The sequence below is a fragment of the Triturus cristatus genome, chromosome 2_1 (genome assembly GCF_964204655.1).
Source record: "Triturus cristatus chromosome 2_1, aTriCri1.1, whole genome shotgun sequence".
Taxonomy (NCBI): domain Eukaryota; kingdom Metazoa; phylum Chordata; class Amphibia; order Caudata; family Salamandridae; genus Triturus; species Triturus cristatus.
In genome coordinates this window covers 447,776,042-447,795,744 of record NC_140581.1, presented here as the reverse complement: position 1 = coordinate 447,795,744, position 19,703 = coordinate 447,776,042, and the positions used below count along the sequence as shown (strand labels likewise).

The 19,703-nt window shown below is 50.6% G+C and overlaps 1 protein-coding gene across 1 annotated transcript in view; it reads right to left on the bottom strand.

Moving 5' to 3' along the window:
- Positions 1–14,212, bottom strand: part of LHFPL2 (LHFPL tetraspan subfamily member 2) — a 418,004-nt gene extending 403,792 nt beyond the window's left edge. The window contains exon 1 of the mRNA XM_085632259.1: positions 13,890–14,212. The gene's annotated coding sequence lies outside the window, so the exon portion shown is untranslated. The remainder of the gene's footprint in view (positions 1–13,889) is intronic.
- Positions 14,213–19,703: the final 5,491 nt, after the last annotated feature.

The window sequence follows — 19,703 nt, the reverse complement described above, 5'->3', positions numbered from 1 at the left end:
CGAGCTGGAGGCCGTTTCTAAGCTGCGCTTCCTGATCCACAGAGCCACCCCTACACTAAGGACATGTTACTTTCTACCCCATTTTAGGTCTCGTCACACAGCTTCGATCGGTTCCTTGTAAAATCTGACCTCAATTCTTCAGAGCTTCCACGAACGAAAATAATTGTTTCAATCTGGACAGACGTAGAGACATAAAATATTGAGACACATTGGCAGAGAGTCCACAGGCGTTGCCACAGAATCCTGGAGAAGTTCTCCATATTTGGAAGCCCGCGCTCTGAGCCAGGATCACGGAATCTTTTACTAGCATACATTTCTGTCTCGAAAACAATGCATTTGCTTAAAAGCCTTGCTTTCGCACAGCTTTTTCTGCATCGTCCTTTCATTTTCCATTTCAAAATAATTTAGCTTGGTTAAGTTAAAGATCTGTCCTGAAAGACTGCAATTGACCGAGTGGCGAGTAAAAACACACGTGTATGTATTTATGTGCAATATTAGACGAGCTTCATGCCAAACTGCACTTCTAGTCATGTAATCTGCAAACCATATTTTACACAATACACATTTAAGAGCTCCCTTATACTTTGCAGCAAGTTCACTCCTCCTGGCACTTGCGGTGCCTCGCATCACTACTACAGTGCTTTGGAACAAACGACTAAGACAAGAGAGCAGCACATCAAGTTATTCAGTAAAGTAAGTTTTAATCTCATCAACATGTCGGAGACATTGGAGCACCATGTTTCGAAACAAAGAGTTTCCCTCCAATTCCACAGTTTCTCGGATATATTAGGGCAGCTGCTGTGCCAGCGCATCTCTCCTCTACTAGAGACCTCAACAGGTAAAACAAGCATTGGCACAGCCAATAGGTCTCGCCTTTGGGACCTTATGTGTTTAGCCAGAACTTTTGGATATGTTGTAGAGCATTGTGGCTGCTGTGCATTATGGTGAAAAAGTGTTAAGCATTTTTGTTACCTTTATACAAACGAGGACGACATTATATACAACTGAAAACCCTGATTAAAAAAAACAAAACAAAAAAAAAAAAAAAAAAAAAACACATACAAAATGCTTTCTACTTTTTTTGTACTTGCACTGTTGGCAACTTCTTACTGCCTGTTCTCATGCTCGTTTGTTATAATTTTTTTGTTATGGGGGAGCGAGACATAAATAACGGAGGATTGGATGTTGGAAAACAGTCATTTATTTGGAACACAAGCAGCGGACGGACACTAGGGGAGAATCAACAGATGCCAGATTCCAAGGGCAGACTGAAGTGATGTTTAGGTGGTGCACTGATGCAAAATGGTGGTGGTGAATGACGTTTGGTACTCAGATGGTGACACTATATGGTGTGGATTGGAGGTATGTTGTGGATTGTGGAGTTGAAATATGTGGTTTGGTGTGTAATTATGCGGTGTGTATTGGAAACGTGTGGAGTTGAATTGTTTGGCCTGGAACTGTGGTGTTGAGTGAAATTATGCTTAGGGAAATTGTGTCATGGTGTGGAGTGCATTTTGCATTAAGTGCAGTGTAATTATGTAACCTAATTATGTGGCACTGAGTGGTATTGTGTGGAGTGTATGTTGCATTGAGTAGTGTAATTATGTGGTGTGTAATTATGTGGCACTGAGTGGTATTTGGAGTGTATGTTGCATTGAGTGCAGTGTAATTATGTAGCATATAAGTATGTGGCACTGTGTGGTATTATGTGGAGTGTATTTATGTTGCATTGAGTAGAGTGTAATTATGTGACACTGAGTGGTATTATGGGGAGTGTCCTCCTGACTTAAACTATACTCACACAATACTCACTGCCCACCCCGGGGAGGCCTCAGCGGCTCCAGCCTGGCACAGACAGGCGAGTCTGCCACAACGGAGGATTTCGATTCTCGCATGAAGGGCTTGGAGAGCGGCAAGGCCAGGGCGAGGCGTTAGCCTCGCTGCTGGAACCGCAAAGAGTACAGGCCAGGGACTTCAGCGCACAATGAGGGCTGTCAGCAGGCTCTAGGCGCTGCAGGGCAGGACTGAAGCGCACAGTGAGGGCTGTCTGCAGGCACGAGGCTTAGCAGGGTAGGGCTCAGGTGGGCTGGCCTCGCTGCTGGAATAGCAAAGGGTGCAGGCCAGGGACTGAAGCACACAGTGAGGGCTGTCTGCAGGCTCGAGGCACTGCAGGGCAGGACTAAAGCGTACAGTGAGGGCTGTCTGCAGGCTCGAGGCGCTGCAGGGCAGGTCTGAAGCGCCGAGTAAGGGCTGTCTGTAGGCACGAGGCGCTGCAGGGCAGGACAGGACTGAAGCTCACAGAGAGCCGTCTACAGGCACGAGGCGCTGCAGGGTAGGACTCCGGTGCAGTGGCAAAGCGCTGTTTGCCGGGGGTTTTGGATCGCTTTTGCACGAGCACCAGTTACACTACATATGTCATGTTAATTTGTAGGCTCGGAGAAATTCAGTGATTTGCCCAGAATCACAGGATATTGAGCAGACGCAGAGACTCAAACCCGATTCCCCAGTTCCGAAGTCGGCATCTCTGGCCCCGACGCCACATTCTCTGCCTGTGCGTTCCTCCCATGTCAGGAACATCAAGAGGACTGCACTTGGGGTGCGCTGCAGCCATTTGTGCAGGCCCCCAGCACAGGGAGAGATAGAGTGTTGCTTCCGGTAGATCGTTCGCGGACGCCATATTGTTGGCGCGGAGAAGACAGAGCGGCGCGGGAAAGTGAACGGCAACGGTAGGTGCTCCGGTCTTACACGCTCCCTGTGTTTAACTGGCTGCTGGCAAAGGCGCTATTAAAATCGCGAAAAGTGGGAGGGATCCATCTATTTGGTTAATCGTTTGAGCCCGCTCCTGGATAAGGCTGTGTATGTGCTAATAACTGGACTTGAGCCGCTGACACTTTAAGGGCCCCGATGGCAGGGTCGGCCATTTCTCGCAGTTGGAGTGTGCGGCTGCTGCTGCAGGAGACCCTCTCGCCAGTGTTAACACGCTCCCGCCATTTGGGTGGACCTACCACGCTCCCGCTGGGTGCCCCTTCCCAGAGCTCTCTCATGGACGTGGGGTCTCAGGTGGCATGCATGTGATGTTTCGTGCTGCATTTATCACTGTGTACAGACGAAGGCAGTGCTCCTTAATCTGCACCCTGCATGGGTTGCGTCCACCTTACTGGTGCAGTGTGAGGCAGAGTTAGAGACTTCGCTTGTGCTAGTTTCTGGTGGCCGCAAGAAGTTCCCTTTGAAATTCTAGTATGGTACAACTAATCACTACTCAATTAAAGAACGCAATTGTGGTGCTTGCAGTGCCCTTCCCGAGAGTTGCACAGTAATTGGGCGGCGGTGATGGGTACAAGTTTTGTCCACTTCTGCTATAAAACACAAAGGTTTGGTATAAAAACTGATATTAAAGGAAGGAATTGGGGAGAGCACATTTGGTCTTAGTGGTATCGCCGAGACAGTGTGTGGGGCTGATGGATACTTATCCACCTTAAGGAACTGGCGGATTCCTACCCACCTTAATGGACACGGTCAGGATTTTTGCACTTTGACAAGAAGCGCATACACGTAGAATAAATAGTGTTTATATTGTAATATGCAGCAAACACTAGACAGGTTACATTTTCATTAAAGAATCGTGCTGCCTACGAATCACGCATTTTCGGATGCTAAAAGACAACTTTGTGTGCAGTACGAAGCAGCTTTTCTTGGTTGCAAACTTTGCCGTTTGAAAACTGAAAACAAGAGGGTAGAAACTGAGGAACAGGGTGTAAATCATTTTGAGGTAAAGTATGCTAGCAGCGTTCTTCTATTCCCTCTAAAGAAACAAGCACTAGAAAACTACCCGCGAGTGGTGTGCACGCACGCACGACTAGGGAAAACCAGGGCGACCAGCGCTGACCGCCATCTGTTTCCAATTGCCATAATTGCAAAAAGATGGCACTACTGCTCACTCCCAAGAACCCTAGGCCACAGTAGACAGAAGGTGGGACATGCACCCGCCTTGAGCCAATTGCGTGCTGTCTTTCTAGGAAAGACGCATGCAAAGGCCAATAGCGGGTACATATTTTTTTTTTGTTTTTTAAAAGCACACACACGAGCGTGTGTTTAGAGTTGAAAAGACGTTACTTAAAGTCTCGCAGAGCAGTGTATGCGCGCTGGCTCAGGCGAGACCTAACAACTCCACCCTGATGCAGCCATGGTAGTTCCTGGACACCAAGAGGGACCCGAGCAAAAAAAAAAAAAAAAACAATTTTTATGGAACCAATTAAAAAAAAAATGCGGTGTTCATCGTCTTAAAAAATTATCATCAAATGTTATCCATATTAAAAAGGTACCATTCAGTTAGTTTCGATATCCAATTGGCATGAACATTATTGAAAATAGATTTAATTTTTCTCATTAAGGTCTTCTTTATAAATTGGAACACAGCACAGACAATGCTAATTGACTGTCCACTGAATTGAAATAGGGCAGCTGGCATGGTAACTATCACGTTGTACTATTACATATCATAAGGTTAGTTAATTTCAAAAATATTTATCACACAATTATTGAAGAAAAGAGGCGGAAATTCCAAGCAAAGAGTATATGCAGCGAGACAGCTGGTTGTAATAATGTATTCCTTAGCTGTTCAGTAGTCTACAGGTAACACGTTTCGCCCGGTCATGGCTCGCAGGCCGGAGCTTTTTTAAATAAGTAATGGCAAGGATTTCAATTAATAAGTGGCTCTATGAATTGCTGATCCCTTGAAATGACAATGAGTTCCTAATTAAAGGTTCGATGGGCCCGATAATTATTGTTGTGTTTCCAATACCTTAAGGTCAGAGCGGTTCCATGCTGTATGCTCAATACACCTACGTATGCTTGCGGTCTGGAACAGTGGAGAGAAACTGTGCTGAACAGCAACAAAAAATGTAGATTTCTATGAGGAAGAGGGCCAATGACGCAGTGAGAAGAACAATTACTTTGACAATCGCATAGAGGTCTCCTACTGGATACGTGCTACCTTTAAGATTCATATTTAATCTACCTAATTCATTTTACTCGTCCAAAAATGAAGTACAAATGTGACTGAAAAAAACGACCTTAGCTATGGTGATCCAGCAGATCCCAATGCCAATTGCCTCAAAAAAATACTTTAAATAAACTTTAGAGAAAAAAAAAAAAAAAAAGAAGAAGAAGAAAGAAATTAAAATCACTTGTACCAGGAAGATCATACACATGACCGCTTCTAGTGGACATTCACCATACTACCCATTTCGGTAGCCGAGGCATCACTCCAGTGTACTTGACAATCATTTATAACTCCACTGGAAAATTCTTATACACTTATTAAAGAGTTTATTTAGTAAGGTTGCCGTACAAACCGAGAACTGGGAATCCCGTGCATTTACATCATATTTGTATGTGGCAGTATGACTTTGAGAGGTTCAAGAGTCGGTCTCCCCTTCGGTTTAACCATTTACTGCAAAGAAGCAGGTTTGCAAATGGCTCTTGCTCCAATTACAAAGGTATTACAAGAGTAGCCTACTGCACAGAGTTATATACAATGTTACACAATTCTTGTATTGTTGTCGTCTGTATCAGATTAATGTGCATAGTCACAGGACCCTATATATCAAGACATTTTCCCCATAGACAGAGAACTAGTAAAAACCTTTTATACATTAGGCTCACAGAGGTGGTCTACAGTCCACAAATTGCTGTGTTAGGTTTATCTGTATCTTATTTCATGGCTGATACACGTACCATTTGCCTGCAACCACCTGGTCGTCGAGGAGATCAAATGGGTAAACTGCAACCACATCATTTATAAACAACTCAACCCAGGCCCCAGCCACCCTACCCAAACCGGTTGCCTAAAGTAGTCTGTGTCATCAAGTGTAGCGCCTAAATTGCCGTTTTAAACCTGCAGCTACTTTAATTCATTGTTAATCTAATACGCTCAATTAATCACCTAATCGAACTTCCTGGGTGCCGATCTCAAACAAACAATCAAGCATACGATAAGAACACAACCCTAGGAACTGCATAAAATGCTAAGTAGCCCAATTCTTCGCCAAAGCTTTACCCCTTTATACTAGTGTCAGTGATTGACCAACTTCCCCATGATCTTACGGGAGGCGTCAGAACCACCCACAAGGTCTTAGGTTGAGGTTATGGATATTGAAGTTGAAGGTCAAGGTTATCACTTGCAGTATCGCGCAGACCTCCATTGTATGAGCCAGTTCTTTGATACCAGGTACCAGAAGTACCGCAGGACTGTGTACCTCTTTCAGGTCGGCAGTGGCTTTCCCCGTTAGAGATAAAACATTGAACATTCACTAGTGATGTTGCGGAGGTGATCGTGTGCAGTGTTGATGAACTCAATCCCCGAGCTACACGTGGTCCAAAGAATCTGGACAGTGAAGTAATGAGCTGAACCACACCGGTGGAGATTGATGGACTTGGCAGCAGGCAGGGAGTACCAGTGGATCTGTCTTTTAACACTCATAAATGCACAAACAATTCTACTTCAGACAATATTGCACCTTGCGAGACTCTTGCAAGTGAAGTGCCTCCCCATCTATTCTATTCTTATGGATATTGAGTAGTGTTCGAGCATTGTCTGCAGACATCTTCCATCACCTGAACCAAAAGGCAGCGGAGGCAAATATCCTCAATCGCCCAGGCCAGTAGGAGGAAGTGGAGCTTAAACCATCCTCATTCTCCTGGACCAGAGGATGATGTAGGGTTGCAACTAAACGCAATCACCTGGACCAGAAGGGGGCGGAACGAGGTGCAAACATCTTCAGCAGCACCATAAGGGGAGGCGGACACCTACGCACAACCTTGAAAACCCAACAATACCTAGCCTCCTCTAACTATTCATTCTACCAATCAGTTGCAAGAACTCACATAGCCCCCACTGAGGACCACAGTTTACTGCTATGTTTTTCTAGCATACTACAAAATAAAAAGAGCAAAATGCATGGAGAGCATTCCTTGAGAGCCAAAGCCTAATCCAATAGCCAAAAAGATATGAATGCACTGTAAGCAGCCAGTATATCTGATGCCAGGTTAATTACAAACGATTTAATTCGATAGGCAGGGTAGCCATCCCTTCAGGAGCCCTTGATGGGGAGCAGGACACTGTAGACTACCTGAAGAATTACGTACCAGGAATTATTGGTAGAAACCATGGCTTTTGATAGACCCAGATATACCCGAAGGAGGTGCGCTTTGGGTACATGTGTGATGCATGTGCAACTAACACAAGGGTTAGAAATATTTCTATTTCACTTAAAGCGGTCACAGTACTGTGCCCCTGCCACAGCCATCTCCTGTTCTGCAACAACCAAGGGCAGCACGCAGACCATCACCGGATGACTCCCCGCTAAAGTACACATCCAAGGAAAGCACGGATGAAGGTTTTATGAAGAATCCACCTGATCTCTTATGGTCCGTTGGCATTCTATGATGAATCTATGGAAATCGCCACCAATGGTGCCGCCCATCAGGGACCATCCGTGAGCAGTTAGATTGTTCCACCTTCAGAAACTATGACCAGCGTGGACTTGGTGTATAGGGACAAACATAAAACCATCAGTGCTGCCAAGTGTGGATCCAGAGAGGACTGCCAGCATCACTTCTCGTTGGTGTTGTGCAGTAGCGGGGTTCGTCAGCGGAAGCAATGGAAGAGTCTGGGGGTTTTTCGCAGGCTGATCTCAGTTCTTTGGAATTCCCGTTTGATTATTTGGGAGTCGGAACTCCAACATTGGCTTACTGCTGGAGCGAGAAGCAACACAAGCTATTCTGAAGTAGAGTAGTGGTAGGATAATCCCGAGCTTCTTCAACGAGACTGCTCAGGACTAATTCTACTGGACGTATATTTAATGCGAGGATGAATTGTAAGAAAATGAAATGTTCAGATTTGCATCCTCGAACTAGAACTTAGTCTTTTTTTAAACACATTTTAATTGTCGATAACATGGCTCTCAAGGCAGAAAGTGGAAAATTCTGACTTTTTTTTTTCTTTTAAATGCAAGGGTGCGTTGGGCCTTATTTATTTTCCAATTGGAATGTAATCCATTGAGTATAAGAATGTTCAATACAGTTGCCTGACAGGCAAGGGTTAAAATAAAAGCAAAACACCAACAGCTGAAAAAAATGCAACCAGCTGGGGAGGTTGTTGCATGTTTTGGGTTAAAGGAGTTTATGCTGGAGGGCTTCCTTAACCACTTCAGAAACTAAGGAGCTGGGAATCTGGAAAGGAGCCCGCCCATCCTATAAAATTACAGGATTACATTGGATACTCAAAACTGGGTCATTTTTACAGCAATCTATACTGTGGCACCTACAAATACACACATTGACTCTTCTAAAGTCACCATACAGAAAAACGTAATCATGCCCAATAGGCCAAGTGATAAGAGAATAGTTCCTCATGGGGGTTGGGGGCGTCAGTGTTTTACTTAGTGGTTTCCTTTATTTTGACTAATATTCTACAATCACTACCGTTACTGTTTCGAGGTTGCTCTGTTTTTGCTTCCACTGTAGTTTTATGTACTGTGTTTTTAAATTGCTCTTACGTCTGTAGTCTTACTCTTGCATCTTCTTAGGGATATACCCGTGCACAATGGAGTGGTTTTCGTTTTAACCACACATTAAGTGACATCAACCATTGATTAAACTTTCACCAGCCCTCTAGACAACGTAGCTCCTTCATTCGCCCTCACACACACCCCGCATCCATCGCAGGCGCTCTTTGACAGAGAGAGCACCCAGATACCCGTAGGGGTGACTGTGCTGTGCGATACCCATGCTGTTTGATTTAGAAGGGAAAAAAGTGGCGCAAACTGACTAGGCCTGCTGAGATTTTTGACATCTAAATCCATGCAGCACGTGCATTTCCCAACTCTGAAGCAACAGAGAGCTGTAGCTAGCAGAGAGCTGTACCTAGCTGGAGGACACAAGCACCAAGTGAAATCAGATGTGTGAACAACTCAATCGTGTACGAGAAAGGGGGTGTATGCTGTGTTCTTGCTGACGGCTCAATAGAGCCAGGGAGGAGCCCTACATTAGTGTAATTACCTGTTTCTCGAAGAGGCGCATCTGGGGGCTACTTTATTACTTTTGACTTTCTGAACTGCAGTAATGTGGGTGCAAGCTTGTTGAGGGAATTTTTGGGAGATTCTCGGTACGAAGAGAAAGTATTGTCCTTCGTTTATTCAGTTGTGTATTTTTAGGTTTTGCCACCCAGAGAGAGCAAGCTGTGTGGTTTAGAAATAACTAATCTGGTCTTAGCAAGAATGTACAGGCTTAAGGCCCGCCCATTGATTACCGCTGTATGTCTTGATTTGTCACTTAATTACTTGCTTGTTGTTTGATGGCTTGCCTGCCCTGCCATGTTGGTCTCCTCCTCCCCCCCCGCCCCCCATGCAATTTACCATCCTTTCCATTGGCTGACTGGTTTCCTTCCACTGCTCACGTTTAGGGAACAACTTTTTTCTTTTGGGCTAAACCCTCCTCGAGTGTGCATGCGTTTTCCAGTTATTCCCCTTGTGCGCTTCTGAACCTCGCACTCCAAGTTGCTCACTTGCACATGCTACGTCATTGTGCCTATTTGTCTCATGCTGTACAGGATTGGCAAAAAACGCATTATTTGCAAAGCCAGCTGCTCCAAAAAGTGAGATCTATTGGCTTTGCCAAAGCTTGCTTCAGTTAAAGCCTGGTGATGCTTTACCACCTGGTGTTGCACAGTCACCTGAAGAAGTTAACTTTACGGCAAGCCAGTGCGATGATCTTCAGCATTTTATAGGGGATGGGGCAGGTTTGGATGATACACTCAGAACAACTCCTGTCAGCGTGGGGGGGTGATGTGGCTGTATATTTCCAGTCCATTGGGGAGACAGGTGGCGACATGTAGGTAGACCTTCAGAGGAGCCAGTCTGAAATCTGGGAAACTCCCCTCTAGATGGGAGAAGAGCAGGAGGTGGTCGCTTGTTCTGAAGAGTCATTTGGGCAGGTTAACTTCACAGTGCGAGTGAGGATCATGCAGTATAAATTCTGTACGCACTGTCCATCTCTAGACGTCTTTTTCAATGAGGAGTGCTGGATGATTGGACGCCCTTGGAAAGCAGAGTGCATGTCTTCTCAGCTTTAGGTTAGGAAGCACTTTCTGAATTGTGCCTTTCTGGTACTGTGTAGCAGTGTTTGTCAAACTGACTTAAGAGGGTGCTTCAATCCAGTTTAATATGAGGGAGAGGCCGGTCTTGAGATGAACGATGTCCCTGGCTATGGGTACGCTCAGAGCGAGTAGAGTGCCGTGGGCCTACTGATGAACATAGAGTGCGTTGCTGGAGACTTGGACTCTGGGGCACTTCAGATAGAGGTTGAAGGGGACGTTAAAAGATGCTGGGTCCATAGGGTACTCCATAGGTAACTAACAGGCGCTGAGATCTTGAGGTGCCCATAAAGAAGAGATGGTGTTAGGTGGCGAGATGAGATTACTACTGAGAATCCAATGCCTATTTCGAGGGCATTTGTGACAGGTTGATGGTCAGCCTCTTAAACGCGGCCAAGAGCTACCTCAACAGTGAAAGAACAGAATGTCTGCCCTAGTCTTCACCCACGGTTTAAAAATAGATAATTCCTCCATTTCTTTTTGGCTCCCTGATGTCGACCAAGAATCAATCACTTTTAAAAAGCGGCCACTATTAAGATGAACTTGGTGGCAGAACTGGTGACCATCCTTCAACAATGCAGTGACAACCAACATTTGTACCGTGTTGTACATTGACCAAAAGAATACACTCAAATGATACGATTTGAAGAAAATAGTCAGAAAGAACAAAAAAATATATGTATTTTTTCTTTCAAAAGTTTTAATATAGTTGTGGGCCCAGGGGGTGAGTGGGACGGGGGCTTTGCTGGCCAGTCTAATGTCCTCACGTCAGAACCCCCCCAACAATCGCCATCATCCCACAGCACCCATCCACATGGCAACCACCTGGTCCACGGCCATAATGGTCACCGCCAGCCAGTCTGTTCTCCTTCTCACACCTTTAATAATTCATGGCGAAACCCACACGTCCCAGAATCCTATGTTATGAGAAACAAACTAGCAAAGACTGGCGAAGAGGACACTGATGCCTCCACCCAGACCTCCCACAGTTCCCATTTTAAACCAGGGTTACCAGCTGGATCCGCGTCGACAGGGACACAAACGTTCTATTCTGGGCTTTCATTTAGCAAACCAGTGCATTCTGTGACTTCTATTGCTAGGTCACTGAAATATGGCAAAGTCAATACAAACGAGATCTCGAACTCAGTCGTGGGGGGAGAGGTCAGATTTGTGCTTCATTTTCAGGAAAATCAACTTTAGATCACATTCACTCGTTATAAATGGACCTTTGGTTGATCTCCAGAAAATCTGGCATATACCCCCCCCCCCCCCCGCCCCGCCCCCCCCCTCTTGGTCCCTAGGGTGTACAGTCCGCAGTAGAGGTTTATTTAATGCAAGTTGCTGAAGGTCTTTTATGCCAAAGTTCTTGAAGTTATTTTGTCACTGTAATTGATTTTAACTGTTTTTTCTTGCTTACAGACAGCACAGCTCCAGACATATATTGGCGGTGCCAGAAAACGCACAATCCCGAATTTCCCCGAGTGGGTAATTTATGGAGTAGCCCTGGAAGTCTAATATTTCCGCGGTTGCTGACTTCCTTAAATGGACTGTTCAGAGCACAGTGTCATGTTCGGCAGGTAGCCTTAACCGGTTCAGGAGGCTAATGCGTGTGCTGTAGATTTGTCAGTCCAAGCTACCTGCTCGTTGTCAGCTGGAATCTGGGTATGGTGGGGGGGGGGACTTGGTGTGTCATGCTTACAAGGTCGGTGAAATGTGTATCTTCACAATGACAGACTAGAACTTCTTTTATTGGTGATTAACTGTGGCGGCCAGGGCTGTACACAGGCTCTCATTGTTACAATACTGGGCCTTCTGCAGCATCACATGGGGGGCACAGTAAAGCGCGGTGCTACCACCAGCTGCTTTCATTAGGACACGCACACGCGAGATTTAGCTGAAAGGGGCGGCCATTGAAATGAGTTAGTACCCTGAGGAAGTGAGGCGTCTGTCAGCTGCCCCATAAATCAGAGAGTGGGCTGTTGACAGGCTCTCTCGTCGTGTAGGGTCGGCAGGCTGGAGTTACTACAGCTACATCTGGGGGGGCTGAGCTCAGCCTGCAGAAACGTGCGGAGAAGGCTGCTTGAAGGTAGGTGTTCCTAAGGACCAAGGCATCCCTTGCCAGGCCACCGCTGACGTCATGCATACGGTGGATAACGTCAACGAAGGCCTGGCCACGTAGGAGGGCACTTCCTCTGTAAGTAGAGGGTGAATAACCGGCCACACAGACCGCGGGTGACATGCGCGCCTCTACAGTTTTTTCCCGCCTGTTCGCGGTATTTTGTGCGTGGTCGCGGCTCGCCAACTTACCCATGCGGTTGCTCGCTGGCGCGGCCATCTTGTTTTCACTTGTCTCCCGGTGCATGATCGCGAGAAGAATGACATTACTGCGGGCACGAACTGTCGCGAGACAGCGCATATGGCGACCAACAATCCAACATCTCTTGGAGAACGCGACCGGATCGGGAAAACTTGTCGGCGAACGCGGGGATTCAGGTAAGGCGCACGCGAGAATGTATTATTTTACAGAGCGAGCAAGCAAAAAAATTCTGGTAAAATGCGGATTGCGGAAATTGACATTTTTGCGCTCTCCGCGGAATGCGAAAATGTCAAATTATCGCAATTTCCGCGAGCGGAACGGAATTTTAGCCCAGGCCTAAGCAACACCCATCTACACACTACACAGAGTGTCAAACTCGTCGCCGATGGGGGATCGCGGCCCGTGAACACAGAGCGCGGGACTGAGGACTGCAGGCTGGCGTGAGGAAACTCTCCCCAGGGAGCAGTGAGTGCGCGGAAAGGAATGCCCCGCGCAGGGCCAAGCAGCAGCCCTGGCACGTCAACACCAAGTGCGCGAGGGATGCCCCATTCAGCTGCTGCCAACACCCCAGCTGGCGCGGGCACCACCAGCCCATCTGGGAGCTGGACTGCTGCAGCCACGTCCCTGGCCGCACACACGCCCCTCGATACAGACTCGCGGCCTGGCCGTGCACGCCCACTCTGCTCCCACATCGCCCTTCCTTTGAACTTTCCGTTGTTGGCAGCTGTGCAAAGAGGATCCCCGCCGCTTGCGCCCCAGCCCACCGCACATCACCCCCGCGCCGCCCTGGCACGGTTCCGGCAGGCGGGCGGGCGGGCGGGGGGGGGGGGGGGGGGTGGGGGGGGGGCACATCCACTCACCGGCCGGCCACCTTCGCAGACAGGACACAGGACTAACGGGCATCTTCCAAGCACTGTTTAAGAAAGGCGGTGAGAAGGACGCACCCGGGAGTATCGGCGCTCCCAGGGGGCGGTCTCTCTTAATTAGGGACAGCTGGGGAGAGGGCAGGGGCGCAGCTGCGCGCGGAGCACTCACTTTCATTCATGCAGCAGGGGGTCTAAGCCCCGAGCACACAGACACACACCTCCCCTGCCTGCAAAAAGAATCACACACCAAAGCAGAAAGTGGCGAAGACGCTCAGTTGTGTGTATTTCACCGTGTCTGCGTTGTCAAACAATCCATAGGAGTTATGGACCCTGCAACCGAACTACACACACTGCATGTGTCTGTGCTCTCTCTCGGACTACACACACTGCCTGTGTGTGCTGCCCAGCAGGGCACCGGGAAGACATTGGGGGATCTCCTTTCCTTCCAAAGGACCCCCGAGAGCTGGGCAAACTTTACGTCCGCTCCCTGAAGACCCCAGCAGTGTCCCGCACCGCCCTGCATAGCGGGAGAAAGAAGTCACAGTGCACTTACCTCAGGAAGCATCAAACTCCAGCTCCCAGCGCTGCCTCGGGCGGTGTGGGGGGAACCAAGCCCGCTCCGATCCAAGGGGAATCACATACATCCAGAGCGGCGGTTCTGTTGGCTAGTCCTTTCTCCCCTGCGAGAGTCTCATCCACAACGTGCCTCTTCCACGCAGACCTCCCCCACCACAACCTGGTATGAGGGGCGCACAGGGCAGTCCGGTGAGCTACTGCTGGCCGCCTCTGCCTGGGCCGGCCCCCGGCCTTAACACCGCCCAGCAGGGAAACCCCTCCCAGACACCTCTCCAGGGCGGACGGGACTGGAGTCTGGGCGCGAGTGGGACAGACGAGTGGGCGGAGCTCGTCCCCGCCCACCGCCTGCCTCCGCAGCCAGCAGCCCCAGGGACCGTCTCCGGGGGCGGAGTGAGGCTGAAAGGGGAGTTTCCTGCGGGAAATTCGACGCTGCCTGGTCTTTCCTGTAGCCGGTAGACAACATAGGGCGAAAAGGGGGGCTAAGGGGACGAAAACTCCCGAGACTTAGAGGGTCACTTTCCCATTTGTCGTCAAGACAGTCGAAATGGGTTTTGTGAGTGAGGGCTTCTCACTCTAAGAGAGACTATAAGGCGGATGAGGCAGGCCAACATGATTGTGTTTTCAGTTCATTCGGCTAGATGGGCCTTGACGCAGTGGGACCTGGACCCCCAGGACGCGTTTTTGGACACCCTGCGGGGCTATGGTGCGTGAAAAGCATGGAATTACTGTGTTCAAGTACGATACGTTAAGGCAGAAGAGGGATTCGTATGCGAGGCAGTTTTGTAATTGCGCGGGTAACGATTCTGTTCCAATCTGTAGCGCGCTGGACCCGCTACGCGGCTGGGCCTTGGTTGCGCGCTACGGAGACACACGTCAGGCTCAGGTGCCGGCTCAAAAGTCACGTGCGACCTGGTGCCCGTTTATTTATCCCCTCGGACCAAGCCTGGTCACGAGGGGTGAGTGGTTGCAACAATGTAGTTTAGAGCCGGGTGCGACTCTACATCCCTCCTTTCTTTTAGATGAGAACTTAACGAGAAAGGAATGTGTTGCAGTCAGCGCTCTAGCGGTTAGCGCTAGAGCGCGTAACTTACGTGCGTACGCCACGACGGTGGCGTGCGCAAGTATATAAATAAAGGGGCGTGCCTTTCTAGGGCAGTCACGCCGACACCAGCCTCATGCGTGGTCTCCAGTTATTCGCGCTCCTGCAATTAGCGCGTTAGGCCCCCGCAGCGCGCAGCACAACAATGGCGACGAGGGCGGTCTGAACCGCCGTGCATCCTGCCTGATAGCTGTTCGCCGATCTGCTCGCGGCAGTCCCGCGACCGGCGCCCTGACGCCTCGTCCACCTGCTGCTGATCCGCTTCGACGCGGCCTACTGCTGGAGCCCCCACGTGCGTCCCTGAGTGACGGTGAGCGCACGTGTGAACCAATCACAGCGCCCAGCGGCAGCGGATGAAAATCCCCGCTTGGTCTGCCCGTTTCCATGCCTCCCAACGACGCCTCTCTGTGTGGCCTGTGAACTTGAAGCTCCTGTTCTAGGATCTGCCTTCCCTGAGTGTGCTGAGTCCCTGAGTGTGCTGAGTGTGCCTCCTTGCCCCCTACCTGGGTCGCACCCGGATAACTGTCTTTCCAAGTCTCGGTGATCCTCAGCATTCCTGCAGCCATGGGTGACGACGCCCGCCCTGCGCCAGCCGTCCCTTTTCACCCGCCAACTGGTGTCATGCCGCCATTCAGCGAGACAGCTGACCCCGCCACAGCCGCCCCACGCAGGCAGACGTGGATTGGCCGGCTCAACAATTACTTTACGGGATCCAGAGAGACTGATGGCACTGTGAAGCGCTCACTCCTGCTTCACTACGCTGGTGAGGAGGTGTACACGCTCTTCAAGCACCTCCCCAACATGGGGAATGCGAACAACTACGACGCAGCCGTCGCAGCGCTCAACACGCACTTTGACCCCCAAATGAATCCTGATTTCGAATATTTTAAACTGCGACAAGCAAGGCAGAAGGAAGGGGAGTCAGTGGATGCTTTCCACGCCCGACTGAGGGTGCTTGCGGACACGCACCTCGCTGGGGACAGAGCAAAAGAGGAGATCAGAGCACAACTGATATGCGGTATCCGAAGTAAGAAACTGCGGAGCCTCATCCTCCGCCAACCGAACATCCCATTGGCAGATATCCTTGTGCTCGCACGGTCCCATGATCTGTCCGACGCCCGTGCAGAAGAAATGGAGCAGGCAATCACGCGGAACTCGGGCCAGGCGTGCCCATCAAGGTAGAACGCACCGACGCAGTAAGGACACATGAGAGGCCGCACCGACAGGCGCCTAGGAGGTCGGCCCAAGCCCAGTGTGGGTACTGTGGTTACGAAGAACATTCAGGAAAACCCTGCCCAGCGAAACGGAAAACGTGCACACACTGTGGCACCCCAAACCACTTTGCCTCTGTGTGCCGGAAGCGCTCCACGAGAGCCGACCACCGAGGGAAGAGGCCGGCAAGGAACATGGTGAGGCAACTATCCCAGCTGTCCCTGTCCTCCCACGCGGACGCAAGCCGCAGGCCAACGCAGGCGTTGCGTGAAGAAGACTCTGACTCAGACGATGAAGGGGAGACATACCTAGTCTCATTTACTAAAGCCCTCAAAAGCACAAGGAGGCCACAACCTCGGTGTGACATCATGGTAGCAGGGTCAAGAGTAGACGCGGTGATCGACACTGGCGCGTCAGTCACCGTCATGGGAGTGCAGCAGTACAACCGCCTCAGGCCGAAACCTGAACTCAAGACGTCGAAGGCCCGAATTTACGCCTACGGGAGCGATGTGCCCCTACCTCTAGTGGGGAAGATGAAGGTACCGGTGAGCACAGGTGACGCAGAATTAACGATCGACATACACATCATCAATCAGGAAGTGGACACGCTCCTAAGCGGTCACGCAGCCGAGGACCTAGGGCTACTGGCGTTCCTCCGGAAAGTTCAAGACACTCAGACAGCCAACCTACTGGACCAATTCCCAGAGCTGTTCACCGGTCTAGGGAGCATCAAGTGCCCACCAGTCAAGCTCCACATCGATCGCGCTGTTGCGCCCACGGCGCTCAAGCACAGACGAATCCCTTTTCACCTACGCCCACTGGTGGAAGAAGAGCTCAGGAAGTTGGAGGAGCAGGGAGTTATAGAGACTGTCACCGGGCCTTCACCCTGGGTGTCCCCCATGGTCATCGCCGAGAAGCCCCGTCAACCAGGCAAAATCAGAGTTTGCATCGACATGAGGCTGCCCAACAAGGCCATCAAGAGGGAACGGCACATCATGCCTACCATGGACGATATCATAGCCGACCTCAACGGAGCCCGCTGGTTTTCGAAGTTGGACTTAAACGCTGGCTACCACCAGTTGACCCTAGCCAAAGAGAGTAGATACATCACAACGTTCAGCACACATCTAGGGTTGCGAAGGTATCGACGGCTCAACTTCGGGATCTCGTCGGCAGCAGAGATCTTCCAGAACACCATTCGTGACATCCTGCAGGGCCTGCCCGGAGTCATGAATGTGAGTGATGACATACTGATCCACTCCACAACAGCAGACGAGCACTACCGGCGGGTCCGAGCCACGTTAACATGACTCAAAGAGTACGGAGTCACACTCCACAAGGACAAATGCCAACTCTTCCAACAACGCATCGAGTTCTTCGGATACACGTTCACGAGCAACGGCATCCAAGTCGATCCGAGGAAGTCCCTGGCCATCAAGAACGCCCCCGCACCAGCGTCCGCCTCAGAGGTTCGCAGTTTCTTGGGTATGGCTACATACTGCGGTCGGTTCATTCCGAACCTGGCAACGATTGCCGAACCGCTTAGACACCTCACCAAACACGATGTCCCGTGGCAGTGGGGACCGCGCGAAGACCAAGCATTCCAAGCCATCAAGACGGCGCTCCTCGACCAGACCACACTGGTCTACTTCAACCCCGCCAGGAAGACTGAGCTGCTCGTCAATGCCAGCCCGGTAGGACTTGGAGCAGTGCTCACCCAGGAACAAGAGCCGGGGCAATGGGCGACGCTGGCGTACGCGAGCAAGGCGCTCACGGCAACGGAGCAGAGATATTCCCAGATTGAGAGGGAGGCACTGGACATAAGGTGGGGCTGTCGACACTTCCACCTGTACGTCTGCGGACACTCGTTCACAGTCGTGACGGACCACCAGCCACTAGTGCCCCTCTTCAAAGGGACAGCACCGCACCCACCTCCGCGAATCGAGCGATGGGCCATTGGACTGCAGCAATACGATATGGACATCACCTATCGGCCAGGCGCCAAGAACCCAGCTGACTTCCTGTCCAGACATCCGGACAAAGAAGAGCACGGCCCCACAGGGAAGGAAGAGGAAGATGATGCCGAAGCACACCTTGATCTCGTAGCCGCTCTGACCTGCCCCCAAGTGCTGACGCTCCAGGAAATCAGGCAGGCAGCGGAACAAGACACAGTGATAGCACGGACCCGGGAAGCTCTCCAACAAGGGTCGTGGACGAACTTTTTACAATCAGCCAACACGTGGACGGAGAACGAACGCAAAGACCTGCAACAAATCTGGCGAGTGCGGAACGAGCTCAGCGCGACTAGAGAAGGAATTGTTTTGAGAGGGGCCAGAATCGTCATACCAACAGCGCTACGCCGCCAAGCTACAATCCTCGCCCACAAGGGGCATCAGGGAACCGAGAAAATGAAGGCCCGGATGAGAGAAAAAGTATGGTTCCCAGGAATGGACACCCTAGTGGAGGACACCGTGAGGAACTGCCCAGCGTGTCAAATGACGAGTGGGCCTGAACCTCCAGCCCCCATTGTGACCGAAGAGACAGGGAGACACCCTTGGGACAAAGTCAGTGTAGACTTCGGAAGTCTCCCAGATGGGAGGGTCACACTAGTAGTCATGGACAGTTTCTCCAAGTACCCCCTGGTGGAAGCGTTGCCATCCACGGCATTCACGTTCGTTGAGCCAGCTCTAGAGAAGATGCTCAGCATGTTTGGGCGTCCCTCCGAGCTGAAGAGTGACAACGGACCGCCGTTCCAAGGCCACGAATTTCGGGATTTCCTCGCCCGCCAGGGCATACGGCACCGGCGGATCACCCCTCAGTGGCCCCAAGCCAATGGCGAGGTTGAACGGTTCATGCGAACATTAAATAAAGTCATGCGAATAGCCAGCGTTGAACACCAAGATCTGGAGCGAGAGATCCAACGGTTCCTAGGAGAATACCGGAGCACACCACACTGCGCCACCAAGCAAGCACCGTGGGCCCTCATGCTCAATGGGGCTCGCCAGGACGGACTCCCTACGGCCCCAGGGTGGACCCCTCCACCTTTCCAAGAGGAACAGACTCTCCAGCGGAGGGCACACCGCAATCAGCAAGTGAGCCGGTCACGGGGCAGCCGGAACAGCACCTTCAGGCCGGGTGACAATGTTCTCATAAGAAACCGAAGGCCCGGAGGGAAATTCAAACCCCGGTATGAGCCGGGGAGCTGGGTAGTGGAACGAATGCGGGCAACAATGGTCACGGCCCGGCGTGGAACAGAGTCGGCCACGCGCAACATCTCATGGTTCAAGCGCATTCCCGAAGCAACTGAACGCCGCTGTGACCATGAAAGAGATGACGAGGAAGACGCGGTGGTCCCCGGAACTGGAACCGAACCCCAGCTACCCCAGGTCAGGCCCGAGTCAGCACCCGGGCCAGAACATCCAGGCCCCGGGGTCCCCGAGGCTGATGATGCTTGCCCCGCAGACCCCAACACCCGGGCGA